Here is an 8,673-nt window from a genome sequence, read left to right as displayed (position 1 = left end):
TGGAAAGAGAGGCCCATTGGACTTGCAAACTTTATATGCCCCAATATAGGGGAATGCCAGGGCCAAAAGAATGGGAATGGGTGGGTAGGGAAGTGGGAGGCGCTATGGGGGACTTTTGGGATAGCATTGGAAATGTAATTGAGGAAAATATGTAATAAAAAATATTAAAAATTAAAAAAAAAACTTTCCCAACAATAAAATTACATATGGCTAAAAAAAAAAAAAAAAAAGTTGCCTCTATGAATCAGGCCTCTTTCTCCTCTTACCTACAGAGAGGCTCCTAGATCCACCCCACAGTTCATCTAACACTACCACATCTAGTCACTTACCATGAGCCCTTGGATAAGGCTACCAATGTATTTCTGGGTAAATTTGTCTTTCCAGGGTTTTGAAATATCTGCTGTGAAAATGTCTTCTGCATAGTTAAGAGCTGATATTTCATGGAGCTCAATGTCATGATGATAGACACAGAGAATCATACCCTGAAGTCAGCAGCACCATGCACCAGCTCACAGGGGCATTTGCTGAGATGCAACGATAGAGCCACCATCACTGCACTGAGTACAACTTTAAACTGAAAAAAAAAATGCATTTTTCTCTGAGGAAATATATATGAATATATATTTTCCCTTTGAAGATGCCTTTTCAAAGAAGAGAACTGCTTGCAAGAAGATTAGTTTAGACTTGTGTAACACCAACTATAATAAATAATTGCAAGACACAGGACACCTAAGCCAGCAGAATCTAGAGCAGTGGTTCTCAAACTATGAGTCACAGCCTCTTTGAGGGTTCCATATTGATATCCTACATATCACATATTCACATTATGATTCATAGCAGTAGCAAGATTATAGTTATGAAGTAGCAACAAAAAATGATTTTATGTTTGGGAGTCACCATAACATGAGGACCTGTATTAAAGGGTCATAGCGTTAGGAAGGTTGAGAGCCACTGGTCTACCATGTGTCTCAGTCCAGCCAAAGGGCCTCTCCTCATGGACTTTGCATTTTAACAAGGTAGGGAATAAAGTAGGCAGCTCTTCTACAAGCCTTGTGCATTACAAACAGATGGGTGACTCTCCCCAAAGGTGTTGCCTCACTCCAGGCTCTGCTCACCCCTCTCTTCTGCACAAAGTCTCTAAAGGATGTTATCTCATCCGTTGCCTTTCTTTCTGTGCCCCTGAGGTTCTGAGCTGTGTCCACTGCAGAATAATTCCTCTGTAGTAGTAATTCCTTTGCCACAGTGCACCACTACTCATGGTGCAAGGCTGAAGAGAGCTGAGGTTCCTCTCTCACTGAGCAAGTTCTTCAGCCCACCAACAACTGAGGCCTCATAAGCAGGATGCACTGGCCAGACCCACCCCCAGCTGAATGACTTCTTGATACAGCAGAGACCAGACATCACCTGCACAGCCACAATCTCCTGGTTGCACATGGCTTTCCACACTCAGAAGTAGCTCACGCTGTACTGAGGCAAAGGTGTAATGCTAGTCAGCCTATAGCAGCAGCTGTTGTGGGGCCATCTGGTTCATTCTCCTTCAGATGGATTGAGAGATGCAAGCATGCACTGTGTTACCTCCTCACCCACTTTCACCGTGTTGGAAAAGTTTATCGCTCCTCACAAGTGTGGTGAGCAGGAAGTGTCAGCAGGTGAGTGGCCTGGCTCTGCCACACACTTCCCTCATTTGTCCTTATTCACTGATTTAACCTTTACTGAGCTTGGAGCTGCTCAGGCCTATCAACACCTGAGCTTCCCAACACATTGTTATCACCGACTGACACCTGGCAGCAAGGGAAAGACCTGGGATATGACTAGAAGAGTAACTGCAAAGTCTTGACAGTCCTGGTGGATTGTCTCAGACTCAGTGAGATTTGTCCAACTGGAGGTGTGCTAACTGGATGCTTTCTGTTTTATCCTTCTAGAAAGTCACTGGAAAATGTAAAACAGAGTGTGCTTTCTAAGTTTATACTATGGTGGGATGTCCTTAGGAAAATTGGTATGAGATATCGTCAGACGCATCCCACATCCTGCAAAAAAGACTTCACCGATACATCATAAAAGTCAGTGGGATTTAGTAACAGATGACCCTTCACAATGTGCGTGAGCCTCATCCAACCTGAATGCTTCCAGGAAAAGTCTGAGGACGCCTGAAGGATATCTACCTTTCCCCATCAACAGCATAAACCCAAGACTCAACACTGACTCTGCCTTGAACTTTGTTCTTCCCTACAGCCCTCCAATCTTCCATGGAGTGGAAGTGGCTATTTCCTTTTAAGGTTTTAGCATCTCTGAGTTGAGTGAAATATCACACACCTGTGATCTCAGCACTCCGAAGCCCAAGACAGGAGGACTGTGAGACTGAAGCTATCCTGGGCGTCACAGGATCTGTGCTTGAGATCCAAGCCTGTTGGACAGCATAGAAGAAAGTGATGCCAGATCATGCCAGTCCTCCAAGGAAGCAGAGATCTGAGCACCAGGCAAGTAAGTCCCATAGGCAGTGTGGTGCCAACCAATTTTAAAACAAAGCAGAAGTACATTCACCCCCATGACATGATATCCAGTAATCAGTAGTCAGGTGGGAACTGTTTAGGAGCTGGCTTGGGAAAATGATGGGCTGATTCAGCCATGACTTACCATGCTCATATGAGAGAATACAGCAGAGGAGGAAAGTTGGGAGGACATGTTGGAGTAACCCATGGCCTAAGGACAGCAGCCAGCGACTGCAACCCTCTTGGAGGGAACCAGGAGAACATAAAACAAACCCCCACTCATACTCCTTCTATGTATGTCTTCAGGGAGCTCCCATGATATTGGTCTCTCTGACAAGGAGAACAGGGGCAGCCATCAGCATCACTGAGGTCTTGGACATAGAGACGAGCTAGGAAAGATGCTGATGCTCTGAAAGACAAAGACTCACTTTGGACACCATGGCAAAATAAACAGGACTGTCAGTATGGGGGAGCTGGGATGGTAGGGATTTATCAGTAACTCCAGCATTGTCTGGACCAGGAAAGGTTCCAATTAGACCTAGAAACCAACGTAGTCCCCAACACAACAAAGGGCCTTCTATTGCCTTTGTCAGCGACCTTGTAAAAACGACCATTTCTCCTGGATATTCAGAGTGCTCAGTAGGCACACATGTATTTGAAGGCACCCCACCCAGTGCCTTTTCTCAAACTCTGCTCTGCCTAGAGCAGTGCCCAGTACTCTATCACGCCCAGTGCCCTAACTAGAGTGGAGCCATGTAAAACCCATACCCAGAACTCCATCCAGAGCCCTGACCAGCACTGCCCATGGCCAATGAGGGTGAGCATGGGTATCTGAGGAAACTCAGCCCCTCACATAGTATGATCTGCTCACAAAGTGACATTACAAAACTGCAGTGAAGGCTGACTTCCAAGTGTCCCCTGCAAATAGGACACCCTATCCTTATAGCCATCACTATCCCAAAGTCTTCTCTGTGACTTTGAGGTCCTCATCCCAGCTGGTAGGATTTGGGTAGTAATTTTCCCCCCACTAAGGACAAAAGGATAATAAGAGCAGGTGGCAGAGGTAGGGATCTGGATCTTTTGCTTTCCAGATGAGCATCTGCCTCCCTCTGTGTGTCCTTTTCCCTTCCCCCTTCCCCCTTCCCCCTTCCCCAACAGCCCAGCTACAACCAAAATGAGGCTGTAGAGTGCATGTCTGTAAACATAGAGTACCTGTGGGCCCCAAGCTCCATGAAGAAGGGAAATCTTTAGAGAAGCCCCCATCCCTGAGGATATCTTAGCAAACCCATTGATTCTGGCTGCAAAAGGCAGAAGGACAGAACAGCCAAGGGGAAAGAACCTGAAAACATCGGGTTGCACAGGGTGTGATCCCCGCTTCCCCTGCTCCCCAGGGTTTTTTTTTTCTCCTTTTCAGTCAAAAACCTAAGTTTGAAAATCCTGCAAACACCTAAGAAACTTAAACACCGTGGTTATAAATTTAAAAAGGTCAAGTGTACTTAACATGCTCGCCAATTAACACCATGAAGAGAGCTGAAGTTCAGCCAGGTTCCCGTGGGTGTGGAGACTGTCTCTACAAGAGCTGCCTGGCAGAACCACCCCTGACTTCAGCTCCACATAAATGATGCAGAAATGGCTCCCAGTGTGAGAGCTGACATTTAGAGCTTGAATCGGAGGCTGAAAGAGCTTCCCTCAGACAACAGAAAGGCCTCTGCTCCACCCAGCGCCCCGCTGAGCCTCTGACCTCGCTGGATTTCCTGCTCAAGAAGCCTTGCACCTGGCAACAGAAATTCTTTTTCTGGGCATAATTTTCAACAGATAAGGTTTCTTGTTTTTTCAGACCAATTTCTCATGGCTGGTTGGTGCTTCTTCCAAAAGCTGTGGTTACTCTATGTTCGTCAAAGCTGACTTAACTAGTGCTTAGGGGGATGGAAGTCTGATGGTTGACAGAAGCAGGCTGACCTGAGCCAGCTCTTCACCTTGCAAGTGTCCCACAAAGTAACTGGGAGGCACAACATTAGTTCTCAGCTCTTACTCCCTCTCCTCCCCCACCTGCCCAACCTCAAACCACAACCTAATCTAGCTGCAGGGATTGTTACTCACCTCCTTCTCCCTCCCTCAAGTCTCTGCCATCAGCCTGGGGTCCCTCTTTGGGGACCCAGCTTCCAGCAGCCTCAAGTGCCTTATAGGAAACCATATCTCTGCACCCTAAGATTCCTATGGGCATCAGACTCCCTATGCCCAAGCCCCTCATGGGGAATAGGTCACTCCCTGTATTCCCACATACTTAATGGGGAGCTTGCCCTCTGCACACTGAGACCCTCATGCAGAGCTGATCCATATGTCCAGGTCCCTGATTGGGAGCTGGCTCTCCATTTCCCTGGTCCCATGTGAGAAGTTAATTCCCTATACAACCAGGTCCTTCCTGGGGAGCTAGCTCCCTGAGACCAGGGGCCCCTTAAGTGAGTATTCTAGGACAAAGAGGCAGTGTCAGCCCTGGCTGACTCCTTGCCATGCTTTGAGACAACTGGTGATGCCTGGGCAAGAGGAGGTAAATGGACAGAGTCTTCCTTTCTCAGAACTGGATGGTACTCATCTCAGTCTTGGAGCTCCACTACAACAGTTCTAACCACAGACTGTGATAGTGCACACAGGACAGTGACAGTGCACACAAGGACAGTGACAGTGCACACAAGGTCAGTGACAGTGCACACAAGGNACACAAGGACAGTGACAGTGCACACAAGGTCAGTGACAGTGCACACAAGGTCAGTGACAGTGCACACAAGAACAGTGACAGTGCACACAAGGTCAGTGACAGTGCACACAAGGTCAGTGACAGTGCACACAAGGACAGTGACAGTGCACACAAGGTCAGTGACGGTGCACACAAGGTCAGTGACAGTGCACACAAGGTCAGTGATGGTGCACACAAGGACAGTGACAGTGCACACAAGGTCAGTGACAGTGCACACAAGGACAGTGACTAGGACATAATCTGACCACCAGCCAGGATACCAGAGCTCTGCTAATGATGGACAGCTTCCCAAACTTTGTATCTCCCTCTAGCTCAGAACAACCAAAGAAAACCAAATGTATACCAGCAAGTCACTTCAAAGTTCTACTCTCATTGAGATGCCTTCCTTCTCTGAGATCTGCCCCTCCCTGGGCCATTCATTTCCTACCCTTCTATACCCCTTGAGCCAACTATCACGGTGACCCCACTGTTCATGGAGCTCTGCCGAAATGGCCTCAGCTCTCCTTAGATGTACCCACACATTCCCACCTTGAGAAGCTGAGTTTCAGTTAAAGGACCAATGCCATACATAGGCTGTCAGGATGCTGTGGTACCAGTAATACTACATGGTACTAGAGAATAGAAGGGGACATCTCTGCCAACTCCAAGGTGACAGTAACAGTAGTGAGCAGGGTAGTGAAGCTGCCCAGGCCTGGGTAAGACAGCTCTGAGCTAAGCAGGCAATTTTCTAAGAACAAAGGGGACAGACAGGCATTCCATTTTATTGGCACCTTCATACCCAGGTAAGGAGTCATCGCCCCAGGTTCAATGACCCAGGGGACAGGGCAAGGCAACACCAAGAGTAGACCCTTTCTAGGGCTGACAGTGGCCTAGGCAAGCCAAACATAGCACTGGGTGGGGGGCTGGCTTTAGACCACAGAGCAGCAGCAACTATCTACTTGGCTGAGGTGTCCTTGGTAAAAGCAAATGAATTGCCTCTGACCATGTGGACATGCATAGGGAAGGGCTAGGCTGAGGGGCACTTATTGTGGAGACTGCCAGCCCAGCCAATGTGAGTTTCTTACCTTTGACACAAAATGACTTTGGGACATTTTTACCCATAGGAAGAGACTGAGACAGAAAGCAGCATGGCATAAAGATCATTGCAGTGTGTAACCAGTGCATAGGAAGGAAGGGTCGAGCCCTGAGCAGGTGCCACAGAAGACGTCTCTGTGGCTTCCTCCAATCCAGAATCATCAATAAATGCTGGGACTGTCTTCTGACACAGTGGCTGCATCCATGAACACCAAACAGCCTGCTGTGGCCCCCACACTAGACTTTCAAGAGCCCAAAGCAGTCCTCCAGGGCAAAATCCCCTCAAGACAGACAAAAGCATAGAACAGTGAAGGCAGAGAACAGCCCCGAGATGTACCTGAGGCAGACACATCAATTCCAATCTTTTAAGCAAGCAACATCCCACCCTAGCTGGCCACTGAAGCAGGCCTTTCACTTGCCTTCAGCCACTGAGGGGCACAGGTCTATGACCTCTCTCATCTGACCAGGCCTTAGGCTCTGAAAACAGACATGCACATATTTCCTTCTGAGTGATGCTCATACCTGTGTACACGCTGTACACCTGGGGACGGCAGTCAGAAACCCTCTAGAACTTTCCCGCTCATGATGGCTCTTCCTTCAACTGCCTAGAAGCTGTGAGCAGTGTGGATCCACCCTTCAGTGACTCCACACAAAGCTGCATGAACAGAGAATCTACAACAGGACAAGGACCCCCATAGACCCCCTCCTGCAGTCCTGACACCCCATCTTGTCCTCACATCTCTCACATATTTGCCTGACTTCCCCAGAAAGATAAGATATAAGCTCTGGCTTAAATATCAAAATAGCATCCTGCCTAGAAAGCAGGGCATCAAAAGACCACACAGTTTCACTTGAGGACTTGTAAAGGAGACTTTAAACCCAAGATGAGAGTGTTAGTTATTCCTGCAACACTCCTCCATTATTGCACCAGTGGGTGTATCTCGACAGGGCAGTCACGGCTATAGCTCACAGGGTTCACTGCTAGATGAGGCTGCCAATAACTCTTCTGTCCCAGGAGCAGTCATGCAACCTTCCAGCACTATGAAAGCTTGCCAGCATAGATAGAGACTTCGAGGTTGGTGCCAGCTTGACTTCTCCAAGTCCTCTCACTCAAACATATGGCATCTTCATCAATAGATTTTAACATCAGGTTCTGGGTGGTAAAGAAGAGCGGCAGCAGTCTGTAATGCCATATTCATGTGGTACCTTCTTGGGTTTTCAAGGTCAGTGCTACATAGAACTCAGTATGGGAAGCGAAGGGTCCACCATTGCACCCAGCACACTCCTGTCACACACACACACTGTTTTCCAATACAGTTACAATTTTTGTCAGATCCCTGTCCTATCTCTCTGCTTTTCTGGGAGCTGTGACTCTGTATTTATTTACTTTTGGTGTTCTCTCTATTCTACACTTTCTTTTCCTGTGTCTCCTGTCTTTTAGTGCAGGTTTTCTCAAAGTGTCCAGTCATCCTGGGCTGCCCACTTATATTTAACAAATATGTAGAGAAAGCTGGGTGGCAGTCATGTTCACCTGATGAGCCAGGGTAGGTGTCAGGGGAAGGAGATGACACTGAGTTCTTCCTCGGGCAAACTTCTGTTCCTATTTCTGCCCCCAAGCCTATTCAATGCACACACACATGCACATGTACACACACTATACCACATGCACATAGGTGCACACATGCACACATTCACACATACACACTACACACCACACACACACACACACACACACACACACATATATGCAGGAACACACATGCAAACAGATGCATGCACATGCACCCACACATACACATGTGCACACACATACCACACATCATATGAACATACACACATGCACACACATGCACATGTACACACACATGTGCACACAGCAAAACCTGGGGGGGGGAGGCACAGTGGACAAGTGAGATCAGGAAGGCTGAATTTCTTTTCATATGCTCTCAGGTCAGCTAGCACTGCACAGCCTGGCACATAGTCAGTCTCACAGGAATGTTCCAGATACTAAAATGGCCATTGCACTAGAATCATCCCACTTGGGGATGCAAGAGATAGGCATTTATACCTCCTTCCTTACCTACCATGTCCAATCTATGACTCTTCCTAAAGTCTGAGATTTAATATTTAGATGTTATATTCACTACAAGGAAACTCAACAGACTCTATACATTCCATAAACTTTGACAAAAGAAAGGGAATAACATATTGATGTTCCTTTTAGGGAACTGGCTGAATCAGTTTTTGTCCAAACTTTAGGTAGACAGAGCAGACTTTGTGAAATCCAAGGCATCCTACCATCTCTACACTCATATTTATGTAGATTTCCAAGGTTTTTTTTTTTTTTTTTTTTTT

General features: G+C 47.2%; 1 protein-coding gene across 1 annotated transcript in view; it reads right to left on the bottom strand.

The window, feature by feature from the left end:
• The window catches only part of Ptprn2 (protein tyrosine phosphatase receptor type N2), a 748,763-nt gene that overhangs the window by 586,016 nt on the left and 154,074 nt on the right, over positions 1-8,673 (bottom strand). The window lies entirely within an intron of this gene.

This window comes from Mus caroli, chromosome 12 (genome assembly GCF_900094665.2).
Source record: "Mus caroli chromosome 12, CAROLI_EIJ_v1.1, whole genome shotgun sequence".
Classification (NCBI taxonomy): Eukaryota; Metazoa; Chordata; class Mammalia; order Rodentia; family Muridae; genus Mus; species Mus caroli.
This window is presented reverse-complemented; position numbering and strand designations above follow the sequence as displayed.